General features: G+C 39.8%; 1 pseudogene; it reads right to left on the bottom strand.

The window, feature by feature from the left end:
- Positions 1–10,291: 10,291 nt before the first annotated feature.
- LOC108387535 (interferon-gamma-inducible GTPase 10-like) lies at positions 10,292–11,936 on the bottom strand (annotated as a pseudogene).
- Positions 11,937–15,707: the final 3,771 nt, after the last annotated feature.

Raw genomic sequence — 15,707 nt, 5'->3', positions numbered from 1 at the left:
GCATGGGATAGATTTCCACTTATTGGTATCTATAATTTGTCTCTTGAGTGTCATAGTTTCCAGAATATAGGTTTTTCACTTCCTTGCTTAGGTTCATTCCTAGGTATTTTATTCTTTTGATGCATATTTAAATGAAATTGTTTTCCTGATTTCTCTTTCTGCTAGTTCATTTTCAGTATATAGGAATGCAACAGACTTCTGTATACAGATTCTGTATCCTGTAACTTTTCTGAATCCAGTTATTAGTTCTAATAGCATTTTTATGGAACCCTTAGGGTTTTTTATGCATAGTATCTTGTCATCTGCAAATAGTCACAGTTTTACTTCTTCTTTACCAACTTGGATGCCTTTTATCTCCTTTTTTGTCTTATTTCCATGGATAGGACTTCCAGTACTAAGGAATAAAGGTTGTGACACTTGGCATCCTTGTCTTATTCCTGATGTTAGAGGAAATGCTTTATGCTTTTTGCCATTGAGATGATATCACCTGTGGGTTTGTTGTATATGGACTTTATTACATTGAGGTAAGTTCCCTTCTTTACCCATTGTGTTGAGAGTTTTTATTATGAATGGATGTTTAATTTCGTCAAATAGTTTCTCAGAATCTATTGAGATGATCATGTAGTTTTTATCCTTCCATTTATTAATGTGGTTTATGACATTGATTTAAAATTACGGTACCATCCTTGTATCCCTGGAATACATTCCACTTCTTCATGTTGGATAATCTTTTTGGTGTGTTTTTAATGCAGTTTGCTAATGTTTTGTTGAGGACTTTTGCATCTATATTCATCTGGGATATTGGTCCCAATTTTCTCTCTTATTGTACTGTTGTCTGTTTTTGGTATTAGAGAGATGCTGGCCTCATACTATGAGTTTGGAAGTATTCTTTCCACTCCTACCTTTGGAATACTTTGAGATGGGTGGGCAGTAGCTCTTCTTTAAACGTTTGGTAAAATTCAACTGTGAATCCATCTGGTACTGAACTTTTGTTTGTTGTGAAATTTTTGATATCCGATTGAATGTTGTTACTAGTAATCACTCTGTTCAGATTTTCTATTTCTTCATGCATCAGTCTGGGAAGATTGTACAATTTTAAGAATGTTTCCATTTCTTCTAGGTACTTCATTTTATTGGTATATAATTTTTGTGCAGTTCTCTTATAGTTCTTTTAATTTCTGTGGTGCGAGTTGTAACTTCTTCCTTTTTGCTTCTGATCTTATATGTGTCCTCTCTCTTTTTTCTTGATAAGTCTGCCTAGGGATTTGTCTATTTTCTTTATTTTCTCAAAGAACCAGCTTTTGGTTTCAGTGATTTTTTTTCTATTATTTTCTTATTCTTTATTTTATTTACTTCTGTTCTGATCTTTATTATGCCCCTCCTTCTACTGATTTCAGGCTTTGTTCTTTATTTTCCTAATTCCTTTAGTTGTGAATGTAGGTTATTTATTTGGGATTATTTTTATTTCTTGAAGTAGTCCTGTATTGCCATCTACTTCTGTCTTAGAACTGCTTATGCAGCATCTCACATATTTTGAACCATTGTGTTTCTCTTTTCATTTGTCTTCATGTATTGTTTGATTTCCTCTTTTATTTGTTCTTTAATTCATTGATTACATAGAAGCAAGCTAGCCTCCATGGGTTGTGGGTTATTTTGGTTTTCTTCATGTAATTGGTTTCTAGTTTCATAGCACTGTGATCCGTAAAGGTGTTTAACACAATTGGAATCATTTTTAATTTATTGAGGCTTTTTTTGTGTCCTTATATGTGATCTAATTTGGAGAATGTTCCATGTCTTCTTCAGAAAAGTGTGTATCCTGTTGAATTTGAGTGGAATATTTTGTATACATATGTTAAGTCCATATGGTCTAATGGGTTGTCCAATGCCTCTGTTTAATTATTTTCTGTCTGGATGATCTTTCCGGTGATATAAGCTGGGTGTTAAAATTCCTGAAAATGATTGTGTTGCAATCTATTTCCCCCTTTAGGTCTGTTAGTATTTGTTTTACATACTTAGGTGCACCTATGTTGGGTACAAAGATATTTAGGATTGTTAGAGCCTCTTGTTGGACTGACCCCTTTATCATTATATAATGTCCTTCTTTGTCTCTTGTTACTTTCTGTGTTTTGAAGCCTCTTTTGTCTAAGTACTGCTACTCCTGATGTTTTCTCCCTTTTGTTTGCATGAAACATCTTTTTCCATGCCTTCACGTTCAGTCTATGTATGTCTTGGGTCTGAAATTAGTCTCCTGTAGGTAGCTTATAAATAGGTCTTGTCTTTTTATCCATTCTGCCACCCTATGTCTTTTAATTGGTGCATTTAGTCTATTTACATTTAAGGTAATTATTGGTAGGCATGTACTTATTGCCACTTTATGAGTTGTTTTCTTGTTGTTTTTGGAGTTCCTCTCTGTTCCTTTCTTCCTCTCTTATACTCTTCTCTTGTGATTTTATTGTTTTCTTTAGTGTTATGTTTAGATTACATTTTTAAAAATTTGGGGGTATCTATTATAGGCTTTAGGTTTGTGGTTACCATAAGGTTCATAGTTTCTTAAATATATAATAGTTTATATTATGTTGATAGTCACTGGATTCTGAGCACAACTTTAAAGTACTACTTTTTTATTCTTCTATCCTCTCCATATGTTATGTATTAGATGTCTTAATCAGCATCTTTTGTGTATTCCTTGACTGATTTTTTTGTATAGTTGACTTTACTATTTTTTAACTTTATTGTTGCTTATTTAGACTTAACATTTCCATCTAAAGTAGTCCCTTTGGCATATCCTGTTTAGTGGTGGTGAATTCTTTTATCTTTTGTTTATCTGGGAAACTTTTAATTTCTCCTTCAATTCTGAGTGATAACCTTGCTGGGTAGAGGATTCTGGATTGTATGTTCTTCCCTGTCAATACATTAAATATTTCATGCCACTGCCTTCTGGTCTGTAAAGTTTCTGCTGAGAAGTCTGTTGAGAGCCTTATGGAGTTTCCCTTGTAGGTAACCTGCTACCTTTCGCTTGCTGCTTTTAAGATTCTCTATCTTTAATTTTTGCCATTTTAATTTTTATATGTGTTGGTCTTGTGTTCCTGGGTTCCTCTTGTTAGGGCCTCTGGTGCCTCCAGGACCTAGGTGTCTCTGTCCTTCCCCAGGTTGGCAGAGTTGTCAGCTACTATTTCCTCAAAGAGACTTTCTACTCCTTTGTCTCTCTCTTGTCCTTCTGGGACCCCCATTATGTGAACATGGTTTTATTTGGTGTTGTCAAAAACTCTTTCAGCATCCTCTCACTTTTAGAAATTCAATTTTTCTTTCTGTTCCTCAGCTTGGTTTCTCTGCTTTTCTCTATTTTCCATCACACTGATTCTTTCCTCTGCTTCCTGTAGTCCACTCACTAATGCCTGGTGCTCTTCTGTGGCTGAGCCACAGCTGTTGCTGGGCCTGACTTTCTGCCCTTCTGTCAGCAATGGCTGGTCCCCACAACCAGCTCTGTCTGCCCTTTGTGTGAGTTGAGGAGCTTCTGCTTGGATTCATTGTGAGCAGATCTATCCTCTTACCACCAGCCTGCAAAGGCAGACCATGCCTGGGCCAAGTGTGCCTAAATGGTGGGCATGCTGTGGGGGTGTTGGGGTTGAGCCAATGGGGCAGGTGGGGAATTTAGAGCTGGCTCCTGCAAGCATCTGACCACCTGAGCTGAGGGAGAGATGGAAGAGCCAGGAAAGTGTAGTTCATCCTCTGCCTGCCAGTCAGCAAGACCTGCCCTCTGCCCGGCTAAGTGTGCCAGGTGGGCCAGGTATATGGGGAGTGCTTCCTCAGGGTTGAGCTGCCAGTGAGGGAGATGGAGCATTTCAGTGCTGGGTTCCCCAAGTGCCGACCAGGTGGGCTGAGAGAAGCATTGGTCACGTGCCGTTTCTCCTCTGCAGAGAGCTCCCTCAGGCTCTCATCCCTCTGGTACATTTCCACTGCTGGCAAATCTTTTAAACTGCCACCTCTGTGTTGTGCCTCAGTGGGACTGACAGAGCATGCCTGTCCTCCACAAGTGAGAGGCGTGTTTGCCCCGCACCGTGCTCCACCTCTCCCTAGTGTCTAGCCTCATTAATCAACAGTCATATGCTTTGTGGAGTTGTATTCCTGGAGCAGATCTGTAAAGCAATACGTGCTGCATTCCTGACCATTTATCCTCACCCTTCCACTTATGGGCTGGGATGTGGGAAGGGTTTGGAGTTCAATCAGTCTTGGATATGCCACTTTACCCTTCTCAACTCAGTCCATTCTCCTTCCCCAGGAGCAGGTGGTCTATTCTGCAGGCCTCAGGTCTTTTTCAGGCTTAGCTGTATTTGATGTAGTTGTTTTCTCAATGTGTGCATGAGAGGAGGTTTCTGCCTTTCCTTCCTACTCCACCATCTTTTCTCTAGCCGCTCTCTGAGCTCTTGACTCTTTACTACTCTACACCACCCTTACCCCAGAGCTGCTCTCCCTTAGCCTTCCCCATCCCTCAAATGACACTTTTCTTCAATCAGTTGCTCAGAACAAAGCCATCAGATGAGTCTTTTTTTTAATTAAGGTATCATTGATATACAGCCTTATGCTCAGGTTTCACATGCACAACATTGTGATTACTACATTCCCCCTTTTTATCAAGTCCCCACCACATACTCCATTACAGTCATTGTCCATCAGTGTAGTAAGATGCTATAGAGTCACTACTTGCTTTGTCTGTGCTACACTGTCTTCCCTGTGACCTCCCCACACCATGTGTACCAATCATAATACCCCTCAATCCCCTTCTCCCTCCCTTCCCACCCATCCTCCCCAGTCCCTTTACCTTTGGTAACCATTAGTCCATTCTTCAGTTGTGAGAATCTGCTGCTATTTTATTCCTTCAGTTTTTGCTTTGTTGTTATACTCCACAGATGAGTGAAATCGTTTGGTACTTGTCTTTCTACACCTGGCTTATTCCATTGGGCATAATACCCTCTAGCAACACCCATGTTGTTGCAAATGTCAGGATTTGTTTTCTTCTTATGCCTGAATAATATTCCATTGTGTATATGTAACACATCTTCTTTATCCATTCATCTACTGATGGGCACTTAGGTTGCATCCATTTTTGGGATATTGTAAATAGTGCTGCGATAAACATACAGGTGCACCTGTCTTTTTGAACTGGTGATTCTGTTTTCTTAGGGTAAGTTCTTAGGAGTGGAATTCCTGGGTCAAATTGTATTTCTATTTTTAGGTTTTTGAGGAAACTCCATACTACTTTCCACAGTGGTTGAACTAATTTACATTCCCACCAGTAGTGTAGGAGGGCTCCCATTTCTCCATATCCTCGCCAGCATTTGTTGCTTGACTTTTGGATGTTAGTCATCCAAAAGTGTGTGTAAGGTAATACCTCATTGTGGTTTTAATTTGCATTTCTCTGATGATTAGCAATATGGAGTATCTTTTCATATGTCTGTTGGCCATCTGAATTTCTTCTTTGGAGAACTGTCTGCTCAGAACCTCTGCCCATTTTTTATTGGGTATTTCCTTTTTGGTTGTTGAGGCATGTGAGTTCATTATACATTTTGGATGTCAACCCCTTATCGGATATGTCATTTATGAATATATTCTCCCATATTGCAGGATGCCTTTTTGTTCTATTGATGGTGTCCTTTGCTGTACAGAGCTTTTAGTTTGATACTATCCCACTTGTTCATTTTTGCTTTTCTTTCCCTTGCCTGGGGAGATATGTTCATGAAGAAGTTGCTCATGTTTATGTCCAAGAGATTTTTGCCTTTGTGTTTTTCCAAGAGTTTTATGGTTTCATGACTTACATATAGGACTTTGATCCATTTTGAATTTACTTTTGTGTATGAGTTTAGACAATGATCCAGTTTAATTCTCTTGCATGTAACTGTCCAGTTTTGCCAACACCAGCTTTTGAAGAGTCTATCATTTCCCCATTGTATGTCCATGGCTCCTTTATTGTGTATTAATTGACCATATATGCTTGGGTTAATATCTGGACTCTCTATTCTGTTCCACTGGTCTATGGGTTTGTTCTTGTGCCAGTACCATATTGTCTTGATTACTATGGCTTTGTAGTAGAGCTTGAAGCTGGGAAGCGAGATCTCTGCTTTATTCTTCCTTCTTAGGATTGCTTTGGCTGTTTGGGGTCTTTGGTGGTTCCATACGAATTTTAGAACTATTTGTTCCAGTTAGTTGAAGAACGCAGTTGGTATTTTGATAGGGATTACATTGAATCTGTAGATTGCTTTAGGCAGGATGGCCATTTTGACAATATTAATTCTTCCTACTCAAGAGAATGGGATGAATTTCCATTTATTATTATCCTCTTTAATTTCTCTTAAGAGTGTCTTATAGTTTTCAGCATATAGGTCTTTCACTTCCTTGGTTAGCTTTATTCCTAGGTATTTTATTCTTTTTGATGCAATTGTGGATGGAATTGTTTTCCTGATTTCTCTTTCTGCTAGTTCAATCATTAGTGTATAGGAAAGCCATAGATTTCTGTGTATTAATTTTGTATCTTGCAGCTTTGCTGAATAGATATATTAGTTTTAGTAGTTTTGGAGTGGAATCTTTAGGTTTTTTATGTACAATATCATGTCATCTGCAAATAGTGACAGTCTGACTTCTTCCTTACCTATCTGGATGCCTTTTATTTCTTTGTGCTGTCTGATTGCTGTGGCTAAGACCTCCAGAACTATGTTGAATAAAAGCAGGAGAGTGGGCATCCCTGTCTTGTTCCCGATCGCAGAGGAAAAGCTTTCAGCCTCTTGCTGTTCAGTATGATGTTGGCTGTAGGTTTCTCATATATGGCCTTTATTATGTTGAGCTACTTGCCGTCTATACCCATTTTGTTGAGAGTTTTTATCATGAATGGATCTTGAATTTTGTCAAATGCTTTTTCAGCATCTATGGAGAAGATCATGTGGTTTTGTCCTTCTTTTTTTGATGTGGTGGATGATGTTGATGGATTTTTGAATGCTGTACCATTCCCGCATCCCTGGGATGAATCTCACTTGATAATGGTGTATGATCCTCTTGATGTATCTTTGAATTCGGTTTGCTAATTTTTGTTGAGCATTTTTGCATCTATGTTCATCAGTGATATTGATCTGTAATTTCCTTTTTTGTGGTGTCTTTGCCTGGTTTTGGTATTAAAGTGATTCTGGCTTCATAGAAAGAGTTTGGAAGTATTCCCTCTTCTATTTTTGGAAAGCATTAAGGAGAATAGGTATTATGTCTTCTCTAAATGTCTGATAAAATTCAGCTGTGAATCCATCTGTCCTGGTGGTTTTGTTCTTGGGTATTTTTTTAATTACTGATTCAATTTCATTGCTGGTAATTGGTCTGTTTATATTTTCTGTTTCTTCCTTGGTCAGTCTTGGAAGATTGTATTTTTCTAGAAAGTTGTCCATTTCTTGTAGGTTATGCAGCTTGTTAGCATATCGATTTTCACAGTATTCTCTAATAATTGTTTGTATTTCTGTGGTGTCTGTAATGATTTCCCTTTTCTCATTTCTGATTCTGTTTATGTGTGCAGATTCTCTTTTTCCTTTAGTAAGTCTGGCTAGGGGTTTATCTATTTTGTTTATTTTCTCAAAGAACCAGCTCTTGGTTTCATTGATTTTTTCTATTGTTTTATTCTCAATTTTATTTATTTCTTCTCTAATCTTTATTTTGTCCCTCCTTCTGCTGACTTTGGGCCTCATTTGTTCCTCTTTTTCCAGTTTCAATAATTGTGAATTTAGGCTATTCATTTGGGATTGTTTTTCCTTCTTTAAATAGGACTGGGTTGCTATATACTTTCCTCTTAGTACTGCTTTTGCTGCTTCCCACAGAAGTTGGAGCATTGTGCTGTTGTTGTCATTTGTCTCCATATATTGCTTGATCTCTGTTTTAATTTGGTCATTAAGCCATTGATTATTTGGGAGCATGTTGTTAAGCCTTCATGTGTTTGTGAACCTTTTTGTTTTCTTTGTACAATTTATTTGTAGTTTTATACCTTTGTGATCTGAGAAGTTGGTTGGTAGAATTTCAATCTTTTTGAATTTACTGAGGCTCTTTTTGTGGCCTAGTATGTGGTCTATTCTGGAAAATGTTCCATGTGCACTTGAGAAGAATGTGTACCTGCTGCTTTTGGGTGGAGAGTTCTGTAGATTTCTGTTATGTCCATCTGGTCTAATGTATTTTTCAGTGTCCTTACTTATTTCATGTCTGGTGGATCTGTCCTTTGGAGTGAGTGGTGTCTTGAAGTCTCCTAATGCATTGTATTTTATTTCCTCCTTTAATTCTGTTAATATTTGTTTCATGTATATAGGTGCTCCTGTGTTGGATGCATTGATATTTATAATGGTTATAGCCTCTTGTTGGGTTGCCCCTTTTATTATTATGTAATGTCCTTCTTTATCTCTTGTTACTTTCTTTGTTTTGAAGTCTATTTTGTCTGATACAAGTACTGCAACACCTGCTTTTTTCTCCCTATTGTTTGCATGAAATATCTTTTTCCATCCCTTCACTTTTATTCTGTGTATGTCATTGGGTTTGACATGAGTCTCTTGTAGGCAGCATATAGATGGGTCTTGCTTTTTTTTATCTATTCTATTACTCTGTGTCTTTTCATTGGTGCATTCAGTCCATTTATATTTAGGGTGTATTTACTGCCATTGCAGGCTTTGGATTCGTGGTTGCCAAAGGTTCAAGGGTAACTTCTTTACTATCTAACCATCTACCTTAACTGACTTATTATGCTATTAAAACACAGTCTGATGATTCTTTATTTCTCTTCCTTTTTATTCTTCCTCCTCCACCCTTTATATCTTATCTGTTTCATTTTGTACTCTTTTGTGTTTCCCTTGATTGATTTTGTGGATAGCTGATTTTATTTTGATTTTGGTTAGTATTTTGTTGCTCTACTTTCTTTGCTGTGGTTTTATTTTCTCTGGTGACATCTATTTAGCTTTAGGAGCACTTCCACCTAGAGCAGCTCCTTTAAAATATCCTGTAGAGGTGGTTTGTGGGAGGTAAATTCTCTCAACTTTTGCTTGTCTGTGAATTGTTTAATCCCTCCTTTAAATATAAATGATAATCTTGCTAGATACAGTTTCTTGGCCCTTCTGTTTCATTGCATTAAATATACCATGCCATTCTCTTCTGGCCTGTAAGGTTTCTGCTGAGAAGTCTAATGATAGCTTGATAGGTTTTCATTTGTAGGTGATCTTTTTCTCTCTCTGGCTGCTTTTAATACTCTGTCCTTGTCTTTGACATTTGCCATTTTAATTATTATATGTCTTGGTGTTGTCCTCCTTGTGTCCCTTGTGTTGGGAGATCTGTGGACTTCCATGGTCTGATTGACTATTTCCTTCCCCGGATTGTGGAAATTTTCAGCAATTATCTCTTCAAAGACACTTTCTATCCCTTTTTCTCTCTCTTCTTCTGGTACCCCTATAATGCAAATATTGTTCCATTTGAATTGGTCACATAGTTCTCTTAATATTCTTTCATTCCTAGAGATCCTTCTATCTCTCTGCCTCAGCTTCTCTGTATTCCTGTTCTGTTTTCTGTTCCATTAACAATCTCTTGCACCTCATCCAGTCTTCCTTAAATCCCTCCATTGTTTCATTTCTGTTGTCTCCCTCCGAAATTCATCGCTTAGGTCTTACATATTCTTCTGTAGCTCCATCAGCATGCTTATGACTTTTATTTTGAATTCTTTTCCAGGGAGATTGGTGATTTCAGTTTCACTGAGCCCTCTTTCTGGTGTTTGAGGGATTTTGGATTGAACAAGGTTCTTCCATTTTTCATAATCTTGAAGCAATGGTGGGGGTCACAGGTGAGTGGTGCCAGTGCCTGCTGGGAGGACCAAGCCCTTTTGTGTGTCCCAGATGCAGTGCCTGTCTCTGTTGTCAGAGCCAGTGAGCTGCATGCAGGGAATGGCCTCTGAGTTAATTCCTAAGTTGCTGTGGGCAGGGTGGCCCTCAGGATGGCCTAGGACGATGGATGGGGTCATAGTGAGCTGCACACAGGGAGAAGCCTCTGCGTTAAGCTGTGTAGTTGCTGTAGCTGGGTTGATCTCTGGGTAGTCTGGAACAATAGTGGAGACAGTGGGTTTGCAGGCAGGTGATGTCCCTGAAATATAATCCCTGACTTTGGTCCCTTCCCTCTATTCCCCAGCTGAACTTGGACATGTGGCACTCTAGAACATGCTGTGGTTCCCCACTGCACAATAAATTGTCCACTTAGCCATATTTCCATACTCTTGGATTTTCCCTTAGTTTGGTGAGGGGGGTATTAATATGATGACTAGGAAAATAATTCATAAAAAGTCAATGGAAAACAGTTATCTTGATTGTTGCCAAGTGTTTATTACATAAGTAAATCAAGCAAATGCAAACTGCCTCATAACACATGGAGATTAATGAAAAGTACTAGCTGCATTTCTGTTGTTATTCAAGGTAAATTGCCCAGGGAGTAGAGAAAAGCGGCTATGGCCAAGTCCCCTTTGCATAGCAGTGAAGGGTGAGACAATGGTCTCCCTCCAAAGAAGAGCATTCTTTCCACTTTAGGGAAGAGTTAGTATTGGCAATGAGTGGAAGAGGATCCCAGTCACACCAAACTAATACAAGATCTGAAACCAATTTACTATTTAGTTGGACAACTCAACCCATCTCTACATATTCTTAGACTTGCTCTCTAAAGTCTTATGCAAGAGAATTTTGGCATCATCAGCCACTGTCTTGAGAAATTTCATACGCAGAAGGTAGGTTTTACAAACTTGGAATATACAAGATTGGAAGCATTCAGTTATTGAGCAAAAGGATTCAACACAGTTCATGGCATTTGCTGCTATACGGTCATCCCTCACAAGTGACCAGAAATTCAAGGACTTGGTGTAGCTCTCAATCTCCTGCACAGATGTGCCCAGCTTCCGGGCTATCTCTTGGATTGATTTCTTATCCAAACCCAAACAGCTTCAGTAAAAGTTCAAGCACTTCTCCTGTTGGGGCAAATTAAAGCCCCTGAAGAAGGCCGTGAAGGGAATGAAGGCCAAAGCAGATGATTTCAGGGCCTCCAACCAGATCTTCTCCTTGAGGAAATCTCTCTTAATCTCACTGAAAGCCTCAGACAAACTGGGTGACTGCATCTCAAAGATGTATTGCTTACAACCAGGTAGCTTTTTCAGCATCATCTCATGCAGTCTTGGGAAATCAGAGTCATCCTCATCAAAACTGGAGAGCAAGAAGATGCGGGGCTCAGGGACTCCAATTCTGCTGAGATTAGCCAAGCAATCATCTCGGATCTGCTGAAGGACTGTCTCCTTTTTGAAAGACCTCGGTTTGCTTTTCTTTTCATTACATAAATCATTGTCCACTTTGGTTCTTAGAAAGTAGAACTTCTTCCCCATATCCTCGATTTTCTGGGCCAGAGAAGCATCACTGTTTTTGAACAGGGAGGAGGAAATGATGAAGAAGAAGTCATACTTAGAAAATTCCACCATTTCTAGATATTTCTGTGGGTGGAAATTGGGGGAGCTGGTCCCAGGTAGGTCCCAGAAGGTCATATTGGGGTATTTTGGATGTTGATAGGGGATTTTCTCCATTGTGGTGTCCACAATTCCAACCTTAGCAGACCCCTCCTCTTCGTGACTGATTCCTGACAGGGCATTGATGAAACTAGATTTCCCAGCTCCAGATTCCCGATCACAGCCACATCCAGGGAAGCATTCTCTGCATCCAAAAGTGATTTCTGAATTATATTATCCACATCTTTTAGTTTCCCTTCCTGCAGTGCTGCTGTAGTGCTAGCGAGGGTTTTTGGAGAGAGGATCCCCGCTACCTTACTCTTTAATGTGGGATAGTAAGCGACTAAGTCAAAGGCCAGTTGCTTAAAATTCTTTTGTGAAAGGAAGTGTGAGATTAACCGATCCATGCCGGTTAGCTCTGGAAGGCCTGTGGAAGAGAAGAGCGCACAAGAAGGTGAGGTGAAAGGAGCATCGGAACATGCACACCAAGTCAGCCAAGGAAAGGTGCTGGCCTCAGCAGATCAGCCCCATCGTCTCACACTTACTCATGTTACTTTTACTAAGTCATTTTTCCTGATGGGTTTTGTTTCCATCTCTAAGGAAGGGACTATATGATCTCTAGGCAGTGATTCCTATGTCCCAGGTTTCAGGAAAGACAGAACAGTGGTCCCCAGAGATGTCCACATCCTGAGCCCCAGAATCTGTGAATGTGTTCCTTTCCACGGCAAAAGGCACTTTGCTGGTGTGATTTAGTTAAGTCCCCTCAGATGGAAAGATTATCTTGAATTACCCATGTGGGTTCAATATAATCACAGGGCACCTTATGCAGAAAAGGAGGCAGGATGGTGCAAGTAGAGGTTGGGGTGAAAATCCAGGCAGACAGATGAAGGGCCGTGAGCTAAGGAAGGCAGACAACCTCTAGAGGCTGGAGAAGAAAAAGAAGTGGATTGTATTCTGGAAGCTCCAGAGGGAACCAGCCTTGCTCACACCTTGATTTTAGCCCCTTAAGATGAATTTTGGATATCTACCTCCAGAAACTGTAAGCAAATAAATATGTGTTGTTATAAGCCACTAAGGTTGTATACTAATGAAGACAATATGCATTTTTCTGTTAATACAGAGTCCAGCATCTTTCCATTGTCCACGAAGATTCACTCAGGCCAGCATGTCGGTGAGAAGAGGGATTTCAGACAGACCGCACTTCCCGTGCACTGGAGCAAACTGGGGAAGGACTTTGCTTGCGGGGGAGGCATGGGGTAGGAAACACCCACCAGGAGGAATGTTCTGTAATGGGGACAACTTCGTACTTGTATTGGCAGTAGCTGTCCCGTGGCAGCTTAAAGTCTATTTACTTTACCTCATGGATGAATTGGGGTTGACTTTAGAACATGTGACAGGAAACAGAATCGGAAGAAAATAAGAGCCCTTTGTCCCTTTTCAATTCAGTGGTTTTAAAATATAGATATCTCATTGAGCCAGAGCAATCCAAGGAAATTATTAGTATGTCATCCATGGGGCCCTCTATTATGCACTGTCAGTGTGGAAGAGTGTGTCAGGAAACTGTGATCTTGAAATTATTTATACAAAACTCAGAAAGGCGGTGACACAGGAGGATGCTGAGTTCACCTCCTACAGACACAGCACGGCTGAAAACTCACAGTGAAAACGACCAAAAGTCTAGCAGAAGATATATGAATGTCACATTAAAAAGGACAGGAGAGGTAGAGACATGGATGGGAATCAAGTCCCACCAACAGAAGGGACAGCACAGGCATGGAGGTCCTCCCTGCAGAGTGGGGATCAGACCCCACATTGGACCCCTGTGTCCTGGGAATTTGTACTGGGTAGATGAGCCTCTTTAATGTCTGGATTTGAAAATAAGCAGGGCTTAATTCCCAGCATCATCTCATGCAGTCTTGGGAAATCAAAGTCATCCTCATCAAAACTGGAGACCAAGATGCGGGGCTCAGGGACTCCAATTCTGCTGAGATTAGCCAAGCAGTCATCTCGGATCTGCTGAAGGACTGTCTCCTTTCTGAAAGACCTCAGTAAGGCTTAACCCCAGAAATTCCAGAGGGCTATAGAAAACTTAGAGTCCACTCTTAATGGGCCAGTGAGCTGTATCATTAAGTCTGAGACCCAATACAGAGGCAGGAGTTTGAAAAAGTGTTGGGTTATGTGTGAAGGAGATTTATTGACAAATTTCCGGATGAATGCTGGAAGGGCAGGGATCTGAAGGGAATTTCTTTGAGAATGGAATTGCTGGCAAGTGCCCTTTTTCTTGCCTTCCTTCAACCTGTTCTGACAGGAGCCAGTTCGAATAGTCTTCATCTGCTTTGCCAGCACTGCTTGCTATGCCCCAGTGTTCTGCTAGCAGGTCCACCCCAGGGAATCTGTCCACCCCAGTAGGTGCCTTTCTGGCATGGCTCCCACTCTGCCACAGCTGGTTGGTGGCCTTGGTCAGGACTGGCATTCCCTCAAATCATCTACTGCTGCACGACAATAGCAGGGATCCCCAGCCAGATCCAGAATGCCCCCAAAGCACTCTTGCCCCAGAGAAAAGGGGCTGTCCATACCCACCAGTGCACCCACAGCTTTTGCAGCTGGGCCCCTCAGCCATGTGTGCCAGAGGCTGACCCCACCCACCAGCACAGATGCAGCAGCTGCAGCTGGACCACCCTGCTGGGGTTGGGCCCCACCCACAAGCATGCACACAGCAGTCACATCCTAGTCACAGCATAAGTCACATACAGTCCACAGAGCTGACACGCCGGGGCATCCGTTTCTGCTGACAAACGAGGTGGGTTATGGTTCTGGGTCCCAGACTATGCCTTCTACAGAAAGCCACTACTTTCAAGATCAGATGATATTTCTGACCTAACTAACACATAGACACAGCCACACAGTCAGACAAAGGAGGAGATGGGATATACTCCAAAAGATATAACAAGAAAAATCTTCAGAAAAAGAATTTTTTTAAAAGATAAGAAATCTACCTGATAAAGAGTTCAAAGTAATGATCATAAGGATGCTCACTTGACTTGAGAAGAGTAGATGGACTCAGTGAGAACTTCAAAAAATAGCTAAAAAATAGAAAAAGGAAACAAAGGAAATGAAGGATACAACTGAAGTTAAAAATACATTAAAGGCAATCAGCAGCAGCCTAAGGGATGCAGAAAAGTGGATCAGCAATGTGGAAGATAGTAATGGAGAGCACCCAAGATGAACAGCAAAAAGAAAAAAAGAGCAACAATAAGAAGGAAAACAGAGAGAAAGGGAGAGGAAACTTATTTGAAGAAATAACAGCTAAAAAATTAACGAACCTGGGGAACAAAAACAGACAGGTCCAGGATGTACAGAGAGTCCTGAACAAGGTGAACCCAAAAAGCTCCACACCAAGATACATAATAATGAAACTGTCAAAAGTTAAGGATAGGCAGAGAATCTTAATAACAAGAAGAGAACGCAAATAGTTACATGCAAGCAATACCCTATAAGGCTGCCAGCTGATGTGGAATCTTTGCAGTCCAGAATGGAGTGGCACAATATATTTAAAATACTAAAGGAAAAAATCCTGTGACTAAGAATATGCTATCCAGCAAGGTTATCATTCAGAATTGAAGGAGAGGCAAAGAATTTCCCAATAAACAAAAGTTAAAGGAGTTCATCACAAGTAAACCAGACTTGAAATGTTAAAAAGACATTACGTGGAAAGGAAAAGGCCATAACTAGAAGTAAGAAAATAATACAGAAAAAAAATAACTGGTCAGTCAAATATACAGTAAAGTTAGGTCAATGAAGGTTAAAAAACAAAAGTAGTAAAATAAATTATATTTACAAAAATTTTTAAGGCTTACCTCCACAAAAAGTTATAAAGTATGGCATAATATACATAAAATGTGGAAGGGGAATGAAAAATGTATAATTTTAAAATGTGTTTGAACTAAAATAATCATCAAATTAGAATAATATGCTGTATATGTTTATATATAGCATGTTATACAAGAACCTCATGGTAATCATAAACCAAGAACCATAATAGATACACAAAAATAATGATAAAGGAACCTAAGCATAAAACTAAAGACAATCATCAAATCATAAGTAAAGAGAACAAGAGAAGAATGGGATAGAGAAGAGCAGCCAGAAAACAATGAAGAAAATTGCAATAAGTATATACATG

Source organism: Manis javanica, chromosome 14 (assembly GCF_040802235.1).
Source record: "Manis javanica isolate MJ-LG chromosome 14, MJ_LKY, whole genome shotgun sequence".
NCBI classification, from domain to species: domain Eukaryota; kingdom Metazoa; phylum Chordata; class Mammalia; order Pholidota; family Manidae; genus Manis; species Manis javanica.
This window is presented reverse-complemented; position numbering and strand designations above follow the sequence as displayed.